The 27,730-nt window shown below is 39.2% G+C and overlaps 1 non-coding gene across 1 annotated transcript; it reads left to right on the forward strand.

The window, feature by feature from the left end:
* Nucleotides 1–3,790: 3,790 nt before the first annotated feature.
* On the forward strand, nucleotides 3,791–3,894 carry LOC130937128 (small nucleolar RNA R71). The gene has a single exon (XR_009068360.1). It is a non-coding gene; the product is annotated as a small nucleolar RNA R71 (small nucleolar RNA).
* The last annotated feature ends 23,836 nt before the right edge of the window (nucleotides 3,895–27,730 follow it).

The following is a 27,730-nucleotide window of genomic DNA, read 5'->3' on the forward strand; positions in this document are numbered from 1 at the left end:
TGGCATCTCACTTTTTCCTTTGAAGTTCAGAATGATTGGCTTCTCTAGGAACTTAGAATTTTGGATAGTGTTATTGAGTTTCCTAGTTAAGCATGTTGATTCTTGAACACAGCTACTTATGAGTCTTGGCCGTGGCCCTAAGCACTTTGTTTTCCAGTATTACCACCGGATACATAAATGCCACAGACACATAACTGGGTGAACCTTTTCAGATTGTGACTTAGCTTTGCTAAAGTCCCCAGTTAGAGGTGTCCAGAGCTCTTAAGCACACTCTTTTTGCTCTGGATCATGACTTTAACCAATCAGTCTCAAGCTTTTCACTTGGACCTGCATGCCACAAGCACATGGTTAGGGATAGCTTGATTTAGCCGCTTAGGCCTGGATTTTATTTCCTTGGGCCCTCCTATCCATTGATGCTCAAAGCCTTGGATCCTTTTTACCCTTGCCTTTTGGTTTTAAGGGCTATTGGCTTTTTCTGCTTGCTTTTTCTTTTTCTTTCTATTTTTTTCGCCATTTTTTTTTCGCAAGCTTCTTCTTTTTCACTGCTTTTTCTTGCTTCAAGAATTAATTTCATGATTTTTTCAGATCATCAATAACATTTCTCTTTGTTCATCATTCTTTCAAGAGCCAACAATTTTAACATTCATAAACAACAAGATCAAAATTATGCACTGTTCAAGCATTCATTTAGAAAACAAAAGTATTGTCACCACATCAATATAATTAAATTAATTTCAAGGATAAATTTGAAATTCATGTACTTCTTGTTCTTTTGAATTAAAACATTTTTTCATTTAAGAGAGGTGAAGGATTCATGGAATTATTCATAACTTTAAGACATAGTTACTAACTACTAATGATCATGAAGTAGAGACACAAAACATAGATAAACACAGCATAAACCGAAAAGTAGAAAGAAATAAGAACAAGGAATGAATCCACCTGAGTGAGGGTGGCGCCTTCTTGAAGGTCCAATGGTGCTTTTTGAGCTCCTTTATGTCTCTTTCTTGCTTCTGTTGCATGATCCCTAGTAATTTTGGTGTTCCTATCCTTAGTTGCTCCCAATAATTGTGTGGAGGACAATTTATCCCCTGAGGTATCTCAAGGATCTCTTGATTTGCAGTAAAATATTCTACCACTGAGCTATAAACCCTTTACATGAGTCTTTCCATCTCCCATGACTCAGAGGTGGAAGCTTTTGTCTTCTCTTTTTTCTCTTCTTTTTTTTTTTGGATGTCTCTGGCCTTAGGTGCCATTAATGGTTATGGAAAAGAAAAAAGCTATGCTTTTACCACACTAAACTTAGAAAATTGCTCGCCCTCGAGCAAGAGAAGAAAGAAAAGATGAAGAATAAGAAGAAGATATGGAGGAGATTGAGGGATGTGTGTATTCGGCTATATAGGTGAGATTGGGTGGGAAAGAGAATTTGAATTTTAAAGGTAGGTGGGGCGTATGGGGAAGAGTGGATAGATGTAGGTGGTGAATGAAAAACAGAAGGGATGACCATGAATGGAGAGAGAGGGTGAGGTAGGTGGGGATCCTGTGGGGTTCATAGATCTTGAGATGATCCTGTGGGGTCCACAGATCCTGAGGTGTCAAGGATTTACATCCCTGCACCAATTAGGCATGTAAAATGCCTCTGCACACCATTTTGGCGTTTAAACGCCGAGATGATGCACACTCTGGCGTTCAACGCCCATGTGCAGCATGTTTTTGGCGTTGAACGCCAGTTTCATGCTAGTTACTGGCGTTCAGCGCCAGCTTTCCTCAAGGCACATTCCTGGCATTCAAACGCCAGGATGTTGCTTGTTTTTGGCGTTCAGCGCCAGATTCATGCTCTGTTCTTGCGTTGAACGCCAGCCAGATGCTCCTCATTGGCGTTGAACGCCAGTCTGTCCTCCCTCCAGGGTGTGATTTTTCTTCTGCTGTTTTTGATTCTGTTTTTAATTTTTATATTTTTTTCGTGACTCCTCATGATCATGTACCTAATAAAACACAAAATAATAATAAAATAAAAATTAGATAAATAAAATTGGGTTGCCTCCCAACAAGCGCTCTTTTAATGTCATTAGCTTGACAGTGGGCTCTCATGGAGCCTCACAGGTGATCAGGTCAATGTTGTATAGTCCCAACACCAAACTTAGAGTTTGGATATAGAGTCTTAACACCAAACTTAGTGTTTGGTTGTGGCCTCCCAACACCAAACTTAGAGTTTGACTGTGGGGGCTCTTCTTGACTCTGAACTGAGAGAAGCTCTTCATGCTTACTCTCTTTTGTCACAGAGGGATGGCCATGTGCCTTAAACACAAGGTAGTCCCCATTCAATTGAAGGACTAATTCACCTCTGTTGACATCTATCACAGCTCCTGCTGTAGCTAGGAAAGGTCTTCCAAGGATAATGCATTCATCCTCTTCTTTCCTAGTGTCTAAGATTATGAAATCAGCAGGGATGTAAAGGCCTTCAACCTCTACTAACACATCCTCTACTATTCCATAAGCTTGTCTCAATGACTTGTCTGCCAATTGTAATGAGAACAAGGCAGGTTGTACCTCAATGATCCCCAGCTTCTCCATTACAGAGAGTGGCATAAGATTTATCCTTGACCCCAGATCACATAGAGCTTTTTCAAAGGTCATGGTGCCTATGGTACAAGGTATTAAGAACTTGCCAGGATCTTGTCTCTTTTGAGGTAGAATTTGCTGAATCCAGGTATCTAGTTCATTAATGAGCAAGGGAGGTTCACTTTCCCAAGTCTCATTACCAAATAACTTGGCATTCAGCTTCATGATAGCTCCTAAATATTGAGCAAGTTGCTCTCCAGTCACATCTTCATCCTCTTCTGAGGAATAATAGTCTTCAGAGCTCATGAATGGCAGAAGGAGATTTAATGGAATCTCTATGGTCTCTATATGAGCCTCAGATTCCTTTGGATCCTTAATAGGAAACTCCTTCTTGCTTGAGGGACGTCCCAGGAGGTCTTCCTCACTAGGATTTTCGTCCTTCTCCTCCCTTGTGCATTCGGCCATATCGATCACATCAATGGCCTTGCACTCTCCTTTTGGATTCTCTTCTGTATTGCTTGGGAGAATAATGGGAGGAATTTCAATGACTTTCTTACTCAGCTGGCCCACTTGTGCCTCCAAATTTCTAATGGAGGACCTTGTTTCACTCATGAAACTTAAAGTGGCCTTTGACAGATCAGAGACTAAATTTGCTAAATTAGAAGTGCTTTGTTCAGAATTCTCTGTCTGTTGCTGAGAAGATGATGGAAAAGGCTTGCTATTGCTCAGCCTATTGCGTCCACCATTGTTAAAGCCTTGTTGAGGCTTTTGTTGATCCTTCCATGAGAAATTTGAATGATTTCTCCATGATGAATTATAGGCGTTTCTATAAGGTACACCCATGTAATTAACCTCTACCATTGCAGGGTTCTCAGGATCATAAGCTTCTTCAGAAGCTGCCTCTTTAGTACTATTGGATGCATTTTGCCATCCATTCAGACTTTGAGAGATCATGTTGACTTGCTGAGTCAACACTTTGTTCTGAGCCAATATGGCATTCAGAGCATCAATTTCAAGAACTCCCTTCCTTTGAGGCGTCCCATTATTAATGGAATTCCTCTCAGAAGTGTACATGAATTGGTTATTTGCAACCATGTCAATAAGCTCTTGAGCTTCTGCAGGTGTTTCCTTTAGGTGAATCGATCCAGCTGCAGAATGGTCCAATGACATTTTCGAAAATTCAGATAGACCATAATAGAATATATCTAATATGGTCCATTCTGAAAACATGTCAGATGGACACCTTTTGGTCAGCTGCTTGTATCTTTCCCAAGCTTCATAGAGGGATTCACCATCTTTTTGTTTGAAGATTTGAACATCTACTCTGAGCTTGCTCAACTTTTGAGGAGGAAAGAATTTATCCAAGAAAGCAGTGACCAGCTTATCCCAGGAGTCCAGGCTATCCTTAGGTTGTGAATTCAACCATATTCTAGCTCTGTCTCTTACAGCAAAAGGGAAAAGCATGAGCCTGTAGACTTCAGGATCAACTCCATTCGTCTTAACAGTCTCACAAATCTGCAAGAACTCAGTTAAAAACTGGTAAGGATCTTTAGATGGAAGTCCATAAAACTTGCAGTTCTGTTGCATTAAAGCAACTTGCTAAGGTTTCAGCTCAAAGTTGTTTTTTCCTATGGCAGGAATGGAGATGCTTCTTCCATCAAATTTGGATGTGGGCTTAGTAAAATCACCAAGCATCCTCCTTGCATTATTATTATTGGGTTCGGCTACCATCTCCTTCTCTTGTTCGAAAATTTCTGAAAGGTTGCTTCTAGATTGTTGTAATTTAGCTTCTCTTAGTTTCCTCTTCAGAGTCCTTTCAGGTTCTGGATCAGCTTCAACAAGAGTGTCTTTTTCCTTGTTCCTGCTCATATGAAAAAGAAGAAAACAAGAAAAGAAAGAGGAATCCTCTATGTCACAGTATAGAGATTCCTTTATGTTAGTAGAAGAAGAGAGGGGAGAAGAATGAAGAAGAGTGGGTTCGGATATTTAGATGGAGAGACGTGAAGAGGAGTGTTAGTAAATAATTAATTAAATAGAAGAAGAGAAGAGGAAGAGAATTCGAAAATAATTTTTAAAAAGGGTTAGTAGTTTTCGAAAATAAAAGATAAGATAGAATTAAAATTAAAACATGAAACAATTAGTTAATTAAAAAGAATTTTTGAAAAAGGGGTGAGATATTTTCGAAAATTAGAGAGGAAAGAGTAGTTAGGTGGTTTTGAAAAAGATAAGAAACAAACAAAAAGTTAATTAGTTACTTGAAAAAGATATTAAAATCAAATTTGAAAAGATAAGAAGATAAGGAGTTAGATAAGATATTTTGAAATCAACTTTTGAAAAAGATAAGATTTTAAAAAAAAGATAAGATAAATAGATAAGATAAAAAGATATGGTTGAAAAAGATTTTAATTTTAAAATTAAAATTAATTACTTAACTAACAAGAAACTTAAAAAGATAGGATTCTAGATTTTAAAGATTGAACCTTTCTTAACAAAAAAGTAACAATCTTCAAAATTTTTTTGAATCAATCACATTTCTTGTTAGCTAATTTTCGAAAATATGATGTAAAGATAAGAAAAAGATTTTGAAAAGATTTTGAAAAAGATTTTTGGAATTTTTCGAAAATAATAAAATGAAAAAGATATGATTTTTGAAAAAGATTTTAAAAAGATAAGATTTTTAAAATTAAAATTTTGACTTGACTTGTAAGAAATAACTAATTTTAAAAATTTTTGACCAAGTCAACCCAAAATTTCGAAAATTTGGAGAGAAAAAAGGAAAAGATATTTTTTTGATTTTTGAATTTATGATGATGAGAGAGAAAAACATAAAAATGACCCAAAACATGAAAATTTTGTATCAAAACACATTATGCATTCAAGAACACTATGAATGTCAAGATAAACACCAAGAACACTTTGAAGATCATGATGAACATCAAGAACATATTTTTGAAAAATTTTTAATGCAAAGAAAACATACAAGACACCAAACTTAGAAATCTTTAATGCATGGACTCTAACAAACGAAAAATGCATATGAAAAACAACAAACAACTCAAAACAAGAAATCATCAAGATCAAATAAGAAGACTTGTCAAGAACAACTTGAAGATCATGAAGAACACTATGAATGCATGGAATTTTCGAAAATAATGCAAGAAAATTTTTTTAAAGCATGCAATTGACACCAAACTTAAAAATTGACTCAATACTCAAACAAGAAACTCAAAATATTTTTGGTTTTTTTATGATTTTATGATTTTTTTCTATTTTCTTTTATTTTTTTTTTGAAAATGATCTTTAGAAAAACGAAATAAATAAAAAAATATTTTTGAAAGATTTTTGAAAACTTTTTTGAAAAGAAAATTACCTAATCTGAGCAACAAGATGAACCTTCAGTTGTCCATACTCGAACAATCCCCGGCAACGACGCCAAAAGCTTGGTGGACGAAATTGTGATTCATTCTCTTTGTATTTGCATGAGATTTATTTAATGGCTCTATCAAAAATACCCCAAAGAGATCATGGTCTGATGAATTGGGATCTTAATAATCCCTGGTGATGGCACGTGTGATCACAACTCTGTTCAACTTAACCAGCAAGTGTACTGGGTCATCCAAGTAATACCTTACGTGAGTAAGGGTCGATCCCACAGAGATTGTTGGTATGAAGCAAGCTATAGTCACCTTGTAAATCTCAGTTAGGCAGATTAAATGGTTTATGAGAAGTTCAAAAATAAATAATAAACAGAAAATAACATAGTAAATAGTTACTCATATAATTCCATGGTGGGAATTTCAGAAAGGCATATGGAGATGCTGTGCTCCTCTCGAATCTCTACTTTCTTATCACATTCATCCAATCCTTCTTACTCCTTTCCATGGCAAGTTGTATGCAGGGCATCATCGTTGTAAATGGCTACATCCCATCCTCTCAGTGAAAATGGTCCTATGCTCTGTCACAGCACGGCTAATCATCTGTCGGTTCTCAATCAGGTTGGAATAGAATCCCTTGATTCTTTTGCGTCCGTCACTAACGCCCAGCCTTCAGGAGTTTGAAGCTCATCACAGTCATTCAATACCAGAATCCTACTCGGAATACCACAGACAAGGTTAGACTTTTCAGATTCCCGGAATCCTACTCGGAATACCACAGACAAGGTTAGACTTTTTAGATTCTCGGAATCCTACTCGGAATACCACAGACAAGGTTAGACTTTCCGGATCCCCATGAATACCGCCATCTATCTAGCTTATACCACGAAGATTCTATTGGGGAATCTAAGAGATATGCGCCCGGCCTAAAGTAGAACGGAAGTGGTCGTCAGTCACGCGCGTTCATAGGTGAGAATGATGATGAGTGTCACAGATCATCACATTCATCAAGTTGAAGTGCAACGTATATCTTGGAATAAGAATAAAAGAGAATTGAATAGAGAATAATAGTAATTGTATTGAAACTTGAGGGTACAGCAGAGCTCCACACCCTTAATCTATGGTGTGTAGAAACTCCACCATTGAAAATACATAAGTGAAAGGTTCAGGCATGGCCGAATGGCCAGCCCCCAAAACGTGATCAAAAGACCGAATGGTCAAAAGATGTCTAATACAATAGTTAAATGTCCTATATATACTAGACTAGCTACTAGGGTTTACATGAGTAAGTAATTGATGCATAAATCCACTTTCGGGGCCCACTTGGTGTATGTTTGGGCTGAGCTTGATCTATCTACGAGCTAAGGCTTTTATTGGAGTTGAACGCCGAGTTATAACGTGTTTTGGGCGTTCAACTCCGGGTCGTGACGTGTTTCTGGCGTTTGACTCCAGACAACAGCATGTAATTGGCGTTCAACACCAATTTACGTTATCAATTTCCGAATAAAGTATAGACTATTATATATTGCTGGAAAGCTCTAGATGTCTACTTTCCAACGCCATTGCGAGCGCACCATTTGGAGTTTTGTAGCTCCAGAAAATCCATTTCGAGTGCAGGGAGGTTAGATTCCAACAGCATCAGCAGTCCTTTGTTAGCCTCCTCATCAGAGTTTTGCTCAAGTCCCTCAATTTCAGCCAGAAATTACCTGAAATCATAGAAAAACACATAAACTCATAGTAAAGTCCAGAAATGTGAATTTAACATAAAAACTAATGAAAACATCCCTAAAAGTAGCTTGAACTTACTAAAAACTACCTAAAAACAATGCCAAAAAGCGTATAAATTATCCGCTCATCAACAAGCATACAAAGAAAGGTGAAAGTGAACACTTAAGACATTCAGCTAGCACACTTAAATGTGAATAAAGAGGAACAAGTAAAAGATGCAGGTTCTATTCAATCATTTTTCACTTAGAGTTCTGCAGTTCGAGATGGGTTGAAACAACCTTATAATATCTTCCTTGGTATTCTTGTCCTAATATTTGCATCCCTGTCTGTTTCCTCGGATGCTGGGGTATGCTCATTCCCTGAGATTGATTGAATTCCTACAACACTATTGAAAGTTGCTTGTTCTCCAAGCACTTGGAAGAGGGTTAGCATGCATACATCTTTGCTTACTTGACAAATTGGATGCATGTAAGAACCTTGTGTGCTTTTTATTAAGAAACAACTATGAGCTAAAAAAATATAATCTATATCTTAGAGGCTAAGCCTCTGTCAAGTAGGTTCTCTAATTGCTAGAGGGATGCTTCATCAGTAAGGGTTGCAATGCACTCTTCAGCTTGAGTTGTGGTGGAACACCAAACTTAGAGCCCTATATTCACCCTTGAATTGTTTTTGGTGTGTAACACCAAACTTAGTTCCTCACACTATAGATAATCCAACTTGAAATTTTTATTGAAAGACTTATGAAAAGAGAATTACCTCAGGTTGGGTTGCCTCCCAACAAAGCGCTTTTTTAGCGTCGCTAGCTCGACGATTCTTTCCTTAGTTGAGGTTGTACTTCTCTTTGGGGTTCTCCCCCATGCTGCCCAAGTAGTGTTTGAGTCTTTGTCCATTCACAGTGAATCTTCTCTTTGAGCCTTCTTCCATTATTTCTATGTGTCCATAAGGTGAGACTTTTGTGACTAGGAAGGGTCCCGACCATCTTGATTTGAGTTGCGCAGGAAAGAGTTTTAGTCTAGAGTTGTAGAGAAGCACATGTTTCCCTTCTTCGAAACTTCTGGATACCAAATTGAGATCATGTCTCCTTTTTGCTTTTTCCTTATAGATTTTGGTATTTTCATAGGCTTGAGATCTAAATTATTCCAATTCTTGAAGCTGCGGAACCCTTTTTTCACCAGCAGTAGTGCTATCTAGGTTCGGTGTTTTAAGGGCCCAGGAGGCCTTGTGCTCCAGCTCTAACGGCAAGTGACAAGCCTTACCATACACCAGTTGATATGGGGACATCCCAATTGGTGTTTTGAAGGCTGTCCTATATGCCCAAAGAGCATCATCTAGCTTCTTTGCCCAGTCCTTTCTTGATATCCCCACAGTCTTTTCCAAAATCCTTTTCAACTTTCGGTTAGATATCTCTGTTTGCCCACTTGTTTAGGGATGATAAGGTGTGGCAACCTTATGCTTCACCCCATATTGCAGGAGTAGGGCTTCCAATGGTCTATTGCAGAAATGGCTCCCTCCATCACTGATGAAGGCTCGTGGGACTCCAAACCTGGTGAAGATATTCCTTCGAAGAAAGTTTATGACTACCTTGTTGTCATTAGTTGGGGTCGCCACTACCTCCACCCACTTAGATACATAGTCTACTGCCACCAAGATAAACCTGTTTGAATATGAGGGTGGGAATGGTCCCATGAAATCGATTCCCCATACATCAAATAGTTCAAGTTCTAGAATGTATTGCTGTGGCATTTCATTTCTCTTGGGCAGGTTGCTAGCCCTTTGGCATTCGTTGCAGCTTCTCACCAATTCCTTAGCATCTTTGAAGATAGTGGACCAGAAGAACCTACATTACAGCACCTTTGTGGCAGTTCTTTCTCCTCTAAAGTGACCTACATAACTAGCACTATGGCAACTCCACAGGACCCTTCATCCTTCTTCCTCTGAGATGTACCTCTTAAGTATTCCATCTGAGCATTTCTTAAAGAGATAGGGTTCATCCCAAATGAAATACTTGGCATCATTGATGAGTTTCCTTCTTTGATATTTGTTGATTCCAGGGAGTAAGTCACCGGCTGCTTTAAAATTTGTAATATCCGCAAACCATGGTGCTTTATGAATCATCATTAGCTGCTCATCTGGGAAGAATTCATTTACGCTTGTATCATGGGCATCATCCTTCTCACAAGGGATTCTGGATAGATGGTCTGCTACTTTGTTCTCCACACCCTTTTTGTCTCTAATTTCAATGTTGAACTCCTACAACAATAAGATCCATCTGATTAGTCATGGTTTTGACTCTTGTTTGGTAAATAGATATTTGAGTGCTGCGTGATTAGTGAAAACAATAACTTTAGAGCCAATAAGATATGATCTAAATTTGTCAAATGCAAAAACTATTGCCAGTAACTCCTTTTCTGTAGTGGTATAATTCTTTTGAGTATCATTAAGGACCTTGCTGGCATAGTGTACCACATGCATCAAACTTTCTTTTCTCTGTCCTAACACTGCCGCAACTGCGAAATCAGATGCATCACACATCAGTTCAAATGGTAAATTCCAATCAGGAGGGGTGATGATAGGAGCTGAGGATAACCTCTTTTTCAAGTTTTCAAATGCTAGCATGCATTTCTCATAAAAAATAAATGGTGTATCAGACATTAGGAGATTGCTTAAGGGCTTGTCTATCTTTGAAAAATCTTTGATAAACCTTCTGTAGAAGCCAGCATGTCCCAAAAAGCTTCTAATTGCCTTGACATAACTTGGTAGAGGTAACTTTTCAATTAGCTCCACCTTAGCTCTGTCTACCTCAATGCCTTGATTAGAAACTTTATGGCCAAGAACTATTCCCTTTGTCACCATGAAATGACATTTTTCCCAGTTCAAGACTAAATTGGTTTCTTGACATTTTTTCAATACCAAGGCAAGATGGTTTAGGCAATTAGGGAAGGAATCTCCAAATACTGAGAAGTCATCCATGAAAACTTCAATGAACTTCTCTATCATATCTGAAAAGATGGAGAGCATGCAGCGTTAAAATGTTGCTGGTGCATTACATAGCCCAAATGGCATACGCCTGTAGGCAAACACTCCATATGGGCATGTGAATGATATTTTCTTTTGGTCTCTTGGATCAACCACTATTTGGTTATATCCTGAATAACCATCTAGAAAACAATAATATGCATGTCCCGCAAGTCTTTCCAACATTTGATCCATGAAGGGAAGTGGAAAATGATCTTTTCTTGTGGCTTTATTGAGCTTCCTGTAGTCAATACACATTCTCCAGCCTGTGATGGTTCTTGTGGGGATTAGCTCATTCTTTTCATTGGGCACCACAGTGATTCCTCCTTTCTTGGGAACCACTTGAACTGGACTGACCCATTGGCTATCTGAAATTGGATAGATTACTCCACCCTGCCACAATTTCATAACTTCTTTCTGCACTACTTCCTTCATTGCTGGATTCAACCTTCTTTGGGGCTGAATGGACGGTTTGGCATCTTCTTCTAGGAGTATCTTATGCATGCATATGGTTGAACTGATTCCTTTCAAGTCAGCAAGTGTCCATCCAATAGCATCCTTATGCTTTCGCAAGACTTGAAGCAACTCTTCCTCTTGTTCTTGGCTGAGGGATGAATTTATGATCACTGGATAACTTTTATTTTCTCCTAAGTATGCATATTTGAGAGTGGTTGGCAGTGCTTTAAGCTCCAGTTTGGGCACTTCTTTTCCTTCCTCCTTTTCTTCTAGCATGCCTTGAACATGTATTTCAGAGGCTGCAACTTCTTCGCTTGCTGCTAATTCTTCTTCTGTTGATGCTTCAAGTTTTTCTTCAAGAGTTTCTTGTATCAAAGCCTCTACGGAGTCCAACCTCATACATTCTCCCAATGAGTTGTGTGGGTAACTCATGGCTTTAAATACATTGAATGTCATTTTTTCCTCTTGTAATCTAAGGACAAGTTCACCCTTTTGGACATCAATAATGGCTTCGGCAGTGGCTAAGAATGGTCTTCCCAGGATGATGGAAGTCTTAGCTCCTTCCTCCATGTCTAATACTACGAAATCTGCTGAAAAGATGAAGTCTCCCACCTTCACCAGCAGATCTTCTACTATCCCATGGGGGAATTTGAATATCTATCTGCTAGTTGCAGCGCCATTCTTGTTGGTTTGGCTTTCTTAATCTTCATTTTTTTCATCATTGCTAGAGACATTAGGTTTATGCTGGCTCCTAGATCACATAAAGCCTTTTCCACAGTGATTTCCCCAATGATACAAGGGATTTGGAAACTCCCAGGATCCTTCAATTTCTGGGGTAATTTGTGTTGGATGATGGCGCTACATTCTTTTGTGAGCACCACAGTCTCATTATTCTTCCAGCTTCTCTTTTTGGTCATCAATTCCTTCAAGAACTTGGCATAGAGTGGCATTTGCTCTATTGCTTCAGCAAAGGGTATGTTTATTTGTAGTTTCTTGAAGATTTCTAAGAATATTGAGAATTGGTTGTCTTCTCCCCTCTTCTTTAACTGCAGCTGCTGGGGGTATGGAGCCTTTGAGAAACATGGTTTGAGTGCTTCTTCTTCTTGATGTGGCAAAGGATTTGAAGGTTGAGCTTCCTCTTGTCCTCTGTTTTCTTTATCTAATTTCTTCTCTGGTGGTTTCTTGTGGGTCTCCTTCAATTCCTTCCCACTTCTGAGGGTGATAACTTGACATTCCTCCTTTGGTATTGAGTTAATATTGCTGCAATTATTGTGGCCAGGGACTTGCTTGAATAAGAATTCAATTTGTGTTTCCAGTTTCTTGATGGCAGCATCTTGATTCTGCATGTTGGATTGTACTTCTTCTCGGAAAGCTTTACTATCTTGAATTTCCTTGCATAGAATTTCAAGTAGACCCTCAATCCTTGAGAGCCTATCCTCAGTTATTGATGGTGGATTGAGATTAGGTGGTTGAGAAGGTTGGTTAGATGGATGTTGGTAGTATCTCTGTGAGGTGTTTTGATGAGTTGCATTATTGTTGGAGTTGAGGTTGTGGCGTCTTTGATCTTGCCCTTGGTCTTGTTGGTTTTCCCATTCAAAGTTGGGGTGATTTCTCCATCCAGAGTTGTAAGTTTTGGAGTATGGATCATGGACTTGTCTAGGTGAATTTCTAACATAGTTGGCTTGCTCCCAGTCACCTTCTTCTCCTATGTTTACTCCTTCTTGAGCTGATGATGAGGTGATGGCCGCGGCAACTTGGTTTTCCTCCACCTTCTTGGTAAGATCTACTAGCTGCTTGGTGATCATCTTGTTTTGAGCTAACAATGCATCCATGTGGTTCAGCTCCATTACTCCTCTGGTGTTACTTCTTTCGGAGGCATAGAAGTAGTCATTTTCAGCAACTGTTTCAATGACATCTATGGCTTCTTCAATGGTTTTCTTCTTGTTTAGAGAGCCTCCTGATGAATGATCCACAGCCTTCTTTGACTCATAGGAAAGACCTTCATAGAAGATGTGAAGTTGAACCCACTCATTAAATATCTCTGGTGGGCATCTCTTTGTTAGGTCTTTGAATCTCTCCCATGCTTCATAAAGTGTCTCACCATCTTGGTGTCTAAAAGTTTGCACCTTAGTTCTTAGCCTATTGATCCTTTGAGGAGGGTAAAATCTTGCTAAAAATTTATTCATCACTTCTTTCCAATTAGTTAAGCTTTCCTTTGGGAAGGATTCAAGCCATTTGGATGCCTTATCCCTGAGTGAAAAAGGGAACAAGAGCAACCTATAGACATCTGAGTGGACTCCATTGGACTTCACTGTGTCACAAATCCTCTGGAAGGTAGTCAAATGTTGATTAGGATCTTCTTGAGCACCTCCTCCAAATGAGCAATTATTCTGCACACGAGTGATGAGCTAGGGTTTTAACTCGAAATTGTTGGCATGTATGGTGGGCTTCTGAATGCTGCTTCCACAGTTTCCTAGATTAGGATTGATATAGGATCCTAAAACTCTCCTTTCTTGCCCAGCCCAATTTGCATGGCCTTCTCTGACATGATTATGAGCATTTTCTTCATGATTGTTCTCCAAATTCTCTTCCATGTTGGGTTCAAAATACTCTTCCTCTCCTTCCTCAGCACCAATAATCCTTTTCCCTCTTGCTTCCCTTCTTAGTCTCCAAAGGGTTCTTTCAGGTTCTGAATCAAAGGATGTTGAAACCCCTTCTCTTCTCCCTGTCATACAACAAACAGATTGCACAACAGGAGATAAAATGAAGAAACTATTCTTGTTAGAGTAATTGTTAGTGTGAGTGATGCAAATTATCAAACAGTTAGTGGGTTAGTGAGCAGAATTGTAATCAAAGGAAGAAAGAACGAAAAAAATAAAAGAGGGTGCAGGGGCTAAGGAAGAAATTAAAATAAAATAAAAGAAATTAACTGAATAAACTAAACAAAAAGAAAAATGCTCAATCTAGTGATCTTCAAACTTAATCATTGTTGATTCAAAATTAATCCCCGGCAACGGCGCCATAAACTTGATACATGAAAACTTGTCTCTCAACAAATTTTCCTTCGGCAAGTATACCGAATTGTCGTCAAGTAAAACTCACAATACAGTGAGGTCGAATCCCACAAGGATTGGTTGGTCAAGCAATTTTAGTTAGAAGAATATGCTAGTTGAGCTAAACAGAATTTAGATTGAGATGCAGAAATTTAAATGACTGGAAAGTAAATAACAGAAACTAAAGTGCAGAATCTTAAATGGGGATTTGGGGTAATGAGCATGAAATTAAATGGCAGAAAGTAAAGAGAATGGGTAAGATCAGAAATGGGGAAATCATTGGGTTCAGGAGATGTTGCATTCTCCGGATCAAGTTCATTCTCATCTCTTCCTCAATCAATGCATTCATTGATCTCCTTGGCAATCTTAAGTGAGTGGATCCCAATTCCTTGGCAATCCAATCTCTCTAAGCTTGAACAAGTGTCCAATTCCTTGATTTAATTGCTCATGGGAAGAGATGAAGTGTAGTCACTGATTATACCACATGTATTTCCAAATCAAAGTGTTGGGAGGATTACAGGTCACTATATCCGCCCAAACCCCAATTTGGTCCAACATGAGAAAGCATTTCTAGCATGATCTCCTCATCCCTTTTCCAAGGCTCAAAGGAGATCCAATTATGGAGAGTTTCTTTTCCAAGACAACTAACCAATTGAATTCAGATCAAAAGCTTTCTAGTAAGATCAAGAGAAAAGAAAGAAGAAGAAGAATGAAAACTATAATTGATCCATCAAATTACAACAGAGCTCCCTAACCCAATGAAAGGGGTTTAGTTGTTCATTGCTCTAGAAATGAAAAATGACAGAAAAGAAGAATCCATGCTAAAAGTGCAGAAAAGTAAATCTATAGAGAGTAGTTCCCAAAAGTGCCAAGCTTCCCTATAGTTCAAAACTACTCCTATATATACTACTCCTCTTAATCTTCTAGTGAGTTCTTCCAGTCTTGGATGTGGGCTTTGGATCTTGGGTTGAAGCAGTTCTCATCTTTAATGGGCCCAACTTGCAGAGAAATATGAATTAGGCCTTGGGTATTTAGTAAGATTTAACGTTGATTGCCATTGTGGGTTCGAGAACGTTAGTGGCATTCACTTTTTCCACTAACGTTCCAACCTCATATATCCACGTTAAATCCAACGTTAGTGGTCTTAACGTGACCACTAACGTTGCTTTCTCAAAACTTGGCTAACGTTATTGGGACTCACTTTTCCCAATAACGTTGGCTTATACCCCTTCGCAAACGTTAATGGGAATCACTTTTCCCATTAACGTTGCTTAGTTCCCCTATGTTCCTACGTTAGAGTTCACGTTAGTATAGCTAACGTGACTCTTAACATAGGTGTGATCCACATTCGAGAGCGTTAGTGACACTCACCTTTGTCACTAACGCTCCAAATGCCACATTCTCCACGTTGGAACTCACGTTAACTAAGTTAACGTGGCTCTTAACATAGTAGTGAAGCCACCTTCCAACGTTTGTGACAAAAGTGAGTGTCACTAACGTTGGCTCTTTGATCTCAACTCCACGTTAACTTTAACGTTGATAGTCTTAACGTGAAAGTTAAGGTAGGCAATGCTAGATGGTCCAACGTTAGTGACAAAAGTGAGTGTCACTAACGTTGGCTTTTGTTTACTCTTCCACGTTAGAGTTCACGTTAACTAAGTTAACGTGACTCTTAACGTGGATCATTGCCAGGTTCTCCAATGTTAGTGGTGTTCACTTTTACCATTAACGTTGGAGTTCCTTTTTCTTCTACATTAACTACCACGTTAACTTAGTTAACGTGGCAAGTAACGTGAGCTTTGGGTGGCTTCGCAGGCGTTATTGGTGATCACTTTTCTCATTAACGTTGCAAGCTTTACCATTCCAGGTTAGTGTTCACGTTAACTAGGTTAACGTGAATACTAACGTGGTTCTTCCTTGCTTCCTTTGCCCTGAAAACAAGTAATTAAAGTGCATCAATTTATCATGCAATTCTAGCAAAATACTCATGAAATTGTGCAAAGTTCACAAAAGTTGCTTGAATCAAGGTGTAAGTGTAATTTCATCCAAAACATACCTTATTCACTAAGAAAATGCATGAAACTACCCTAAAACAGTACAGAAAAGGTCAATGAAACTGGCCTAGATGCCCTGGCATCAGCCCTCATGCTAAATTCAAGAGAAAAGAGTGAAGGTAAAATGGTGGAATCATATGCAATGCAATCTACTCTAAATGTAACTACCTAAATGAGTCATGCAAATCTAGTTATTATTCACCTATATATAAAGCATACATGTAGTCAAATTAATTCATATCTTCAAGGAATCATGTATGTACAACTAGGGACAAATCATATTAAAGCACAATTACACTTGAGTTGAGTTAAGATAGTTTATAACTTGCAAGACAATCAATAATTAAACATGGACATATGAGAATGAGCTATTGAACCCTCACTGGATTTTGTGTTTACTCTCCAGTCACTCAGTGTTTATTTGGGTTAATCGCTCTATTCTTCTTTCTATCCTTACTTTCTATAACTTTGCTCTTCATCTAACTAATCAACAAATATGGAATATACACATAAAAAAATCATGAGGTCTTTTCAAGGTTGTAATGGGGCCAGGGTAAAGGCAAGGGTATATGTATAAGGCTAAGTGAGCTAATAAGTGAATCCTTGACTAGTTTAAGATCTCACTTAAGATATACATATATAATTTCATAATTCTTCACCTAGCTACCCAAATCTATCCACTTTTTGTGTTACATGCTCACGCATTTTATTTTTGACTTTTGTCCTATGTGCATTGATTCTTTTTATTTTGCGTTTGGGGAATTTTTGTATCCCCTTATTGAAAATAATTTTTTTTATCAATGCACATGGTAATTTAATTATTTTGATTTCACATGAGCATGCTTCCCAAATTTTCAAATAACATATTCAATTTAATTTTCTACTTTTTCTATCATCCTATGTTCCCATAAATTTTTTCACACATAAATTTTTACACACTATCTATCTTAAGCTAACCAAGGATTCAACTTGGGATTTTTATTTTGTTTTCCTGCTTAAGGCTAGTAATGTGGTTATAAAATGAAGGGAGATTAAAAAGCTTAAGGGGGCTAACAAGGATGGCATAAAAGGTAGGTTTATTTGGGACAAGTGGGTATAAATACAAATAATGGCCTCAATCATCTCTTAGTATGTATCTATATTCTATATTGGACATATAGATTAAAGCAAAGTAAAGATCACCAGAATGAAAAAGAAGGGCAAAACACACAAGAATAAAATTTATGGTTTGAATGCAACCATACAATTAAGCTCAAAACTCACAGGCTGTGTGTTCTCAAGCTCATAAATCATATATCAGTTATGTATGTCATGCAAGTAGAAATTAAGAGTTTCCATTCAACTCAATGTAAATCTTTTAAGGTGCCCCTTAAAATCTTAGTGTTTCTCCTTGAAGAAATGTTGTTAACTAACTAACATGTAATGCTATATATACAAGGTGTGTGGATTGTTTTACTATACTATGGTTCCTAGCTTACTCTTTTTATTTTTTCAATCAAATCAACTATCATATGCTAAAAGGGTAAACTATACTAATTAATCCACTTAATATATAACTAGTAAACTAAGGTGCAAATTAAGCTAAAATATCCAAGATATATATACAGCTCAAAGTGCAGAATGCAAAAGTACAACAAAAGCAAAAGAGAGAAAAATGTGCAAATAAAATACAGAAAATGGACAAAATAAGATAAGAGTCTGTAGTGGTTCACTAAAAGAAATATATGCCAGAGATGGCGACCTCCCCACACTTAAATAATAGCATCGTCCTCGATGCTCACCCAAACTGGATGTGAGGAAGTGTCATCTCCGGAAGGATGGATTGCTGGTGTCTCGGTGGTAGGCTGAGGGTCTACAGTCTTTCTGAGTGTAGGAGGAGCGGTCTGCTGAAGCGGAGGCTCTATCTGGAGAGGAATGTCCGGATCAGCGGCCTGTAGCTGGTGGTGCTCCGCATGATGTGGGACATTATGCTCTAGACCTCCCTGCTCAGCCTGAGTAGGTGCCTCCTCCTCATGATCGCTCACCTCCTCCTCAGATGTGTCGGAAGGCGTGTCGGGCTCGGAGGGGATGTCGCCACCAGATTGGATCATCAGTTTGAGGTGCTCATAGCGCCGCTTGTGACGACGCTCAGACCTCTCATAACGTCGCCTGTTGTGACGTTCAGACCTCTCATAGTGCTGCTGGTGACGGTGCTCCATCTGGTCTAAGCGGTCAAAGAGTCTGTGCACCAGAAGGTAGACGGGCTCAGGAGCAGGTGGGGGTGCAGTGGGTGGTGCTGGGCCAGTGAAAGCAGAGGGAGTAGCAGAAGAAGTAGCTGCCTCAGCAGAGTCAGTGAGAAATGAAGGTCGGTAGCCAAAAGCCTGAAACTTTCTGACTGTGAGGGATGATCTTTCTGCAGTCCGCGGCGGGTAGCTTTTCATCAGCAACTTCCCAAGGTACCTCAGCTCGGCGACCCAACTGAGTAATCAGGAATGGAAAGGGGAGGTGCCTCTAACATAGACTCTGGTCATGTAATGCCGGATGAAACAGGGTAGATATAGGTCCTTACCCGTCATCACACACCAGATGAGGGTAATCATAGCAGCTGGCACCTCTGTCTCATGAGTGCTTGGCATCACATAGTTACTCAGAATCTGTTGCCATAGCCGAGCCTCATCATTCAGATAAATTAGCCTGATTCCCTTGGGTACCACTATGCTCTTTCCCATGATCCCTGGAACAGTAGGATCAAGGGTGATATCCCATTTCACTGCATCCCAATCAAACCTCATGAATCTCATATCCTCCTCAGCTTTCTGGTAACCGTCTGGCTGATCTGATTTAGGTGGGAGCTGAAGGATATCTTCAATTGCTTCCTCAGTAACTAGAACTTGCTTGCCTCTGAGCTGTACTGCATCCAGGGATGATAGAAAGTAGTTACAGTAGAATTTTCTGACCCAGGATAAGTTGACCTCAGTCAAGTTTCTCTCCAAGAAGAACCAGCCTCTTTGTTTGATCTGATCTGAAGTGTACTGCTTGAGTTTTTCTGGAAGTTTCAGTGTCATTTCCAGGTATAGGTTCTTGGATGTGGCAAAAATTGGGTACTTCAGCTCACAGTATTTGTTTGCAAATTTAATTGGGTCAGCTGCAGGTACCAATTGATCAGCTTTTTCTTGCGGGGTAAAGTTCTTCTCCCGCCAGGAATCATCATGTAAGATGCCAAGGATGGAAACAGAGGATTCGCCTCTTTTCCTTTTGCCAGTAGTTACTTTGCCCTTTCCCCTGCTTTGAGAGTCAGACATCCTGAAAAACAGAATTGCCAGGATATAATTAAAGAATAAAAGCAGAAAAATAAGTAGGCAAATAGTATAATAGTGATATAAGCATAAAGGCAAAAGATGAACGAAAGAGGGGTAAAAGCAAAAAGTGAGTTGAATATATGGTATGTAGAATTATTGTTAATTAGGAAAACAGTAGTTATGCTATTAGTTAGAAAGTTAGAATGGTTAATAAGTTAAAAGGAGGTTAAAGCAGTGAGTTAAAAAGAAAGTCAAAGTAAGTGGCATGATAATGGTTTCCTAGTTAACAATATTCACAAATGAAAAGAAAAAGCAACTCATATACAAGCAAGATTGATGAGAATTCAGATGGATAGAAAAGGTGCAAAACCAACATGAAATCATCAATAATGGAATTTAGTAACCCGGGAATCAAAAGGAATGCGAATGCTGGCCCGTGCATTCATGAATTGGTTTGGTTGTAGCTGAGTAGTGCAAAATTGAGAAATGCCAAAACCAATTCCTGAATGTAAAAGGAAACAATTTACAGAAAATTGGGCAACATCCCGGCTAAAATTAGATGTTCCCGGGAAATAAACAGCAAGAAAAAGACAGTTCATATGAGAAAAAGTGCTGCAGGGAGTTACAAATAGCATGAAAAGTAATGAATAGTGTAACAACATCATCAAACATGAAAGGACAACATATGAACATGATGAATATTAAGCCAGATTAAAATTGCAGAATAGATAAACAGGTAACAAGAACAACACAATTATCAAGCCTAAATCCACTAACCACATCCTAGCTATTTAACCACCTAGAATCCACTACGAACATGCATCTCTAACTATCCTAAATTGAACAAATTCTGATAAATATGCAACTATCTAGGAATGAAAAGAAGTCAGTGTACGGTGGAACCTGGTATGTGTATGAACAAGGAACAGGGCAGAGGGAAGGTAGTGGTGATGTGGCGGTACCGGGAGGAAAGCACGGCGGCGCGGTGGTGGAGCAGAGGCGGTGGCGGGGGTGCAGGATGGGGTGAATGGTAGAGGGTTGGGTGGGTATGGTTGAGAAGAGGGGGTGAAGGTTGGTGTGGTGGCTGGCGGAGGTGGGCTGCGGCGGTCTGAGGCTGGCCGCTGTGTTAGCAGTGGCGGAGGAGAGAGAGAGAGGGGAAAAGAAGGAAGAAAGGAAAGAAGAGAGGGGGTTGGCCGGCTAGTCTGGGTGGTCGAGGGTGGTGTGGCGGCGGTCGGAGCAAAGTGGTTGGGTGTGGTGGTGTGGTGAGGGTTGGAGTTGCAGAGAAGAGAGGAAGAGGGGGGTTGGGGTTTGGGGGACACGACAGGTTAGGGTTCGCGTGAATTGGGGTTAGTGATCGTAAATCCACGCGATCGCGTGGAGGATGCGATCGCGTGAGTAGGGTGAAATAGGGTTGACGCGGATGCGTGGTCGACGCAATCGCATGGGTTGGTTAAAGGATGGGTGACGCAGATGCGTGTAGCACGTGAACGCGTCGCTATAATTTGTGCTAGACGCGCAGTTCCAGCGTCGTTCTTGTGCAAGTCTCTGTTTAATTTAGGGGGTCATAATATCCATGCGACGCAATCGCGTTGTTCACGGTTTCGCGTGAGATGGGTGTTGTGGAAGTGACGCGTGCGCGTCAGGGACGCGCACGCGTGGGTCATTTTGTGCTAAGTGCACGGTAGCCGCACGATTCCAGCCCAACTTTCTGGGCGTTGAATCTTTACGCCGATATCCAGATCACGCGTTCGCGTGAGTGACGCGGACGCGTGAGTGACGCGGATGCGTGGGAGGCATTTTTCGCAACTGACGCGAGCGCGTGGGGCACGCGCTCACGTGGATCAATTTGTGCCAAAGGCACGCCTCCAGCCATGCTTTCGCGCGACTTTCTGTTCACTTTCCTTTTCTTCCTAATGCACTTGTGACGCGGACGCGTCAGCGACGCTGTCGCGTCGCGTGCTCTCTCACTTTTTTTTATTATGCAGTATACAGAATGCAAAATGTAATGAATGTCATGCAAAATTTCTAGGTTCCAACAAAATTCAAAAACAGAGTCGAATGGAGAAGGAACGATTATACCATGGAAGGTTGTCTCCCACCTAGCACTTTTGGTTAAAGTCCTTAAGTTGGACATTTGATGAGCTTCCTGCTGTGGTGGCTTGTACTTGAATTCATCCAGAAATCTCCACCAGTGTTTGGAATGCCAGCATCCTCCGGGGTCCCAAACAAGGTATGTAACACCTTTGAGCAGTTTCAAACATGTTTCCAGGCTCCCGGGGTGTTGAATGTCAGAACAAATTCCAGGATCCCAAACTCTACTTTTACACCCATCTTTGTCTTGATCTGTATTTTTCCAGCCGGGTGATAAGTAATCTGAATTCCCACTGCAGTGACCACACAACTTCCAAGATCCTTTCAATTGAGCTTGACACCAATCCTTGCACCTCAAGTTGAAGTGTGAAACCTCATTGAATCTTGCATACCAGTGCTGAGTGCGAGTCAAGTCCCATTTGCTCTTAAAGCCGCAAAGAGCTCTAAGCTGGCCATCTATTTCAAGTAAACCATATTCAAGTGGAAAATTAAAGATAAAGGTCAAGGATTTTACCCACTTGAAGTTGGAGTTGGGTGGTAGTGGCCTTGGGATAAGTGTTTCCAGTGGTTCTGCAAGCTCTACTCCCTTGTGGTCTTCAGTGAATTCCTCCACTTCTTAGCAAATTTCTTCCATTTCAACCATGTCTTGATCAAAGTCATTGATATCTTCCTCATCACTTAAGTCATAATTAGGAGGTCGAGAAAAGTCTACCTCTGCATCATCTTCGTATTCACTTGGGGAAGATTCTTCTATATCAAAGAATTCACTTGCGGATGCAAGTTCATTGCTAAGAGGACTCGACTTGTGATTTCCATCCTCAAGGAAACTTATGTCTTGGGTTATTCCGTCCAGTTCTTCATAAGATACCTGCATTGGAGGTTGTGCACTATCCTCCTTAGCGTCAATTGTAACATCCTTGACGGAGTTTTCCATAACTCTTGGTTCCCGTGGAGGTTCAGCATCTCCTAAATCTTCAACCAACTCTTCTTCTTCTAGAATGACAGCTTCCTCTACTTGTTCTAGTACGAAGTTATGCTTTATACTGTCCACTGGAGTTTCTAGTGTTTCCTCCATGCTACGTTCTTCATTAGATTCTCCACATGAAGCCATGGGAGTTTGTTGAGTGTCCAAAGGTCTGGAAGATAATTGATTTATTGCTTGCTCTAGTTGATGAAGGGTTGCATGAAATTGATCTACTGATTCTTCGAAGCGAACCTGTGATTCTTGAGCGGATGGATATAGACATGGTGCATAGGAAAGTGGTGTTTCTTGGGAGTAATTGGATTAGCGTTGTGGTGGATAAGGATCATACGATGGCAAATGGTAAAAAGAAGCTTGTGAGTATGGTGGTTCGAAGCTATTTGAGAGGATGGTCTCTGAGCATAGGGTGGGGCTTGTTGGTAATTACAAGGAGGTCCACCATATCTATCGGCTTGGTATACATTTTAGAATGGTCCTTGTCTGTGATATCTAGGAGGGTGTTGTTACCTAAAGGGTTGATCAGATCCTCTTGGCTCCATTCCATTCCTTCCAACAAAAGTAGAACCAAACTCAAAGCAAGAGGGGTGAGAATTCATAGTAGCTATCAGAAATAAGAAGGGAAAACAAAAACAAATAAACAAATAAACAAAAATAGTCGCGTTGTAAGTATAGCTTCTAAACCAACAGAAAATCCTTTCGTACAAACGTTTGGTTGTCACAAGAAATAAACCCAATAAAATTTATAAACCGAAGTATTCAAACCTCGGGTAGTCTTCTCAGGAAATTGCAAGGAGGTGTGTTTTATTATTGGTTATGGAAAACAGTGTTTTGGGTTTTGAAAAGGGTTTTGAGCAAGAGAAATGGGTTGCAGAAATTAAAAAATTAATAATGAAGAAATCTCTTGGCAAGGTATGAAAAATGGAAGTCCTATCCTAGTTATCCTTATCAATGGTGATGAGAATTGTACTTTTGCTCCCACTAAGTCAACCTCTAACTATGAAGGTCAGTTAAATGGACAAATTAATTTAACTCCTAAAGTCCTAGTCAACTCCTTAAGGAAAGACTAGAGTTATATGAATCTAAATTAATCAGCAAGAATAATAATTATCAATCACGATGAGTTTGACAACTCAAGAGTCACCAATTAATCAGCCAAAGCCAATAGAAAAATCTAAATTATTTATATAAAGAAAGAGAAGCAACCATAAGTCTGAAATACCTCAAATTATATTTAAATAATGATGTCAATTCTAACATGGACAAGTTCATAAATTAGATTGAAAAGATAAATAAAAAAACATTGAACCTGTAATCGAAGAAGATAAAAATATTCCTAAATCCTTTAAGAGGAGTCCTAATCCTAATCCTAAGAGAGAGGAGAGAACCTCTCTCTCTCTAAAAGCTACATCTAACTATGTATGAATGATGTTGTATGCTGTATTCCAGTATTCAGTCTTTTTTCATGAATGGATGGATTCCTCCATTTATAACTCTTTAATCTGTCTTCTTTGGGCTTGGATTTGGGCCAAAAAGGGCCCAGAAGTTGCTGGGGTCGACTTCTGCAAGTTCTGCAGATCGCGCACGTCATGCGTCTGCGTTGGTCACGCGGTCGCGTCATTTGGAGTGTTGCTCTTCCACGCGGTCGCGTCAGTCATGCGTCTGCGTCAATTGTGTTTCGCAAGTCATGCGCTCGCGTCATCCATGCGCTCGCGTCGATTCTATTCTGCGCTAGGCACGCGTTCGCGTCGTCCATGCGGACGCGCCGCTGCCAATTTCTTCAAAACTCCAATTTGTGTCTTCCTTCCATTTTTGTATGTTTCCTTTCCATCCTTTAAGTCATTCCGGACCTATAAAACCTGAATGTACTCAACACATAAATCACGGCATCAAATGATAATAAGGGATAATTAAATTTGATTATTTTAAAGCATGAGAAACATGTTTTCTCACATGTCATATCGTAAGGAAAGAATTGCAAAACCATGCAAATTCATATGAATAAGTAGGTGAAGGGTTGATAAAATCATTCAATTTAAGCACAAGATTTATCATAAAATAGTGGTTTATCAACCTCCCCACACTTAATCATTACCATGTCCTCATGCTAAGCTCAAGGAGACAAAATAAATGAGTAGGGAAAAGCAGGACTCATGCAATGCAACCTATGAATGTGAATGCAACTACATGCCAAAATGATTCTACCTGCTTGGTGAAAATGTAAATAAATTTTTCAAGAACAGATATGAACTGGATTTCACTAATTCAAATTACAAAAATGAAGTACAAATAACTTGCAAGAAGAAGATAACTCATGAAAGCCGAGAACAAAGAATCGAGCATCGAACCCTCACTGGAAGTGTATGCACTCTAATCGCTCAGGTGTTTAAGGTTCGATTCTCTCAATTCTCTACTAATATTGCTTTTTAAGGCTTGCTCTTCATCTAACAATCAACAAAAATTTATCGCACCAATACACAAATCAAGAGGTCTTTTAAGGGTTGTAATGGGGTTAGGGTCAAGGTAGGATTGTATTTGGTCAAGTGGACTAAAATCTGAATCCTTAATTACCCTAAACTTCCCACCTAACTTAAGACAATCCATTTAATTAAAATGCAGAATCTAACTTCCCATTAACTGTGTTTTCTACATATTCATGCATCCTAAATTTGAGTACAGTATATATGCATTGATACCAACACTTACTTTGGGACATTTTGTCCCCTTTTATTAATTGCTCTTTTTTTTCTTCTCTTTTTCACTTTTTTTTCTTTTTTTCTTTTTCTATTATTATATTCTTTTTTTTCTCTTGTTTTTCTCAATGCATATGAAAAAAGTATTGAATGCAATAATATGTTTTCAACTATTATTTTGCATATTTTCATAAAAATATACAACACCAAATTACTCAAACTAAATATTTTCAAACCTAACTTCCCCACACTTAAATGATGAGCACTTTTACTAGTCTAAGCTAACCAAGGATTCAAAATAAGGACATTATTGTTTTCTGCTTAGAGTTAGTAATGAGCTAAGGTAAAGAAAAAAAGGGTAAAATAGGCTCAAATTGGTTTGCAAAGGATAATAAAAGGGTAAGGCCATATGGGTATGTAAGCTTAGTGAAATAAGGCCTCAATCATATAAGTGCGTGCATACATCAAACATGGAAATATAGAATTAAGCAAGACAAAGATTACAATTTTAGAGAGAACAACACACACAAAAATAAAATATATTGATTGATAAAATGCAACCAATCAAATAGGCTCAAAATCTCACTGGTTTTGTGTGTTCAAGCTCTAAACCATGTTCCAAAATAATATTTCTTCAAACAAGTATTAGTTTTTTTTTTCAAAAAGTTTTTTAATTTAAATTAGTGAAATACTATAAAAAGTTTTCTTGAAAAAGAAAATATTACTTCAACCAAGTGGTAAAATATGCACAAAATCAAACAAACATGCGAATGCAACAATGAACAAATAAAGAAAATAAGACATTGGTGTTGAAAAGAGAATAACTAACCCATGGAGATTGGTATCGACCTCCCCACACTTAAAGATTGCACCGTCCTCGGTGCATGCTAAGATGTGCAGGTGGACGGGTTGCTTCAACTGATGCTTTTCTCCAAAGATTGAGCAGATGAACTTATTTGTCTCCCCATTAAGAAGCTTTTCCTCTCCCTTCGTGGTGGCCATCCTGAAAGAAGGGGGAAAAGAAGAAAAGTAACCCAAAAATAAAGATAAGAACGTAAATAACATATGGGTGTTAATGCCAAATAATAAAGGTCTCAATTACATGGTAGCTACAACATGCAATTGAGAAAATAGTGGAAGCAAATGGCATATCAATAGTATAAAAGTTGCAACAATGGGGAAGAGAGTGTGGGTAATGCAAGATAGTGTAAGTGCATATCAATGCAAAAGGAATATTAGTATTATAAAAATTAGCATTGACTTATGAATAATAATACTCAATTAGAATAAAACAAGTCATGAAACACCAGAATAATTCAAGAAAAGATACAATAGTTGAAAAAGAAAATTTAACACCAATGGAAAAAGAAGAAGAAAGGAAGAAAGGAGGAAGAAAGAAGAAAAGATAAAAGAAATTAGGATTAGAACAGAAAAGATAAGATAATTGGCGCTGGTTTGGATAAGCTGTGCGACGCATGTGACGCAGATGTGGTGCACGCGATCGCGTGGGGTGTGATAAATACAAGTGACGCGAACGCGTGGGGCACGCGGACGCGTGACTCGATTTGTGCTAGTGACGCGAGAGCAGCCTCGCGTACGCACAACTCTCTGTTTAAATGCATTTTTGCCAAAAATCTGGGGTGACACGTTCGCGTGGGTGACGCGATCGCGTGAATGGCCATATTTCGAAAAACGACGCGAATGCGTGGGACACGCGTTCGCGTGGCAGGGCTTGTGCTTCTAGCACTGTTCCAGCCCCATGATGCCAGGGCATCTTGGCCAGTTTCACTGACCTTTTCTTTACTGTTTTTAGGGTAGTTTCATGCATTTCTTTAGGAAATAAGCTAGTTTTGGGTAGATATTCACTTACACCTTGATTCAAGCATACATTATGCATTTTACATGATTTCATGAGGATTTTACATGAGTTTAGTAACAAATTGTATGTTGCATTACCCATGACTTGGACTAGAACTTTGATGCACTCTATTGCTTGATTTCAGGACCAAAGGAAGCAAGGAAGAACCACTTAGCAGTCACGTTAATCTAATTAACGTTACCACTAACGTGGAATGGGAGGTAACTTGCAAAGTTAATGAGAAAAGTGATTGCCAATAACGCTCTCGAAGCCATCATTGCCCACGTTAAGAGTCACGTTAACTAAGTTAACGTGAACTCTAACGTGAAGAAGGGACTTTGAGCCAACGTTAGTGACACTTAACATTATCACTAACGTTGGCCAATGATCATAAGTGGCCACGTTAGAGTCCACGTTAACTTAGTTAACGTGGCCTCTAACGTTAAAAGAGGGAAAGAAGCCAACGTTAGTGACACTCAATATTGTCACTAACGATTGGCCTAAGGTGTAATGTGCCACATTAACTCCCACGTTAGTGACAAGGTTAGTGACACCCAACATTGTCACTAACGTTGGAAGCACCCACAAA

This window comes from Arachis stenosperma, chromosome 6 (genome assembly GCF_014773155.1).
Source record: "Arachis stenosperma cultivar V10309 chromosome 6, arast.V10309.gnm1.PFL2, whole genome shotgun sequence".
Classification (NCBI taxonomy): Eukaryota; Viridiplantae; Streptophyta; class Magnoliopsida; order Fabales; family Fabaceae; genus Arachis; species Arachis stenosperma.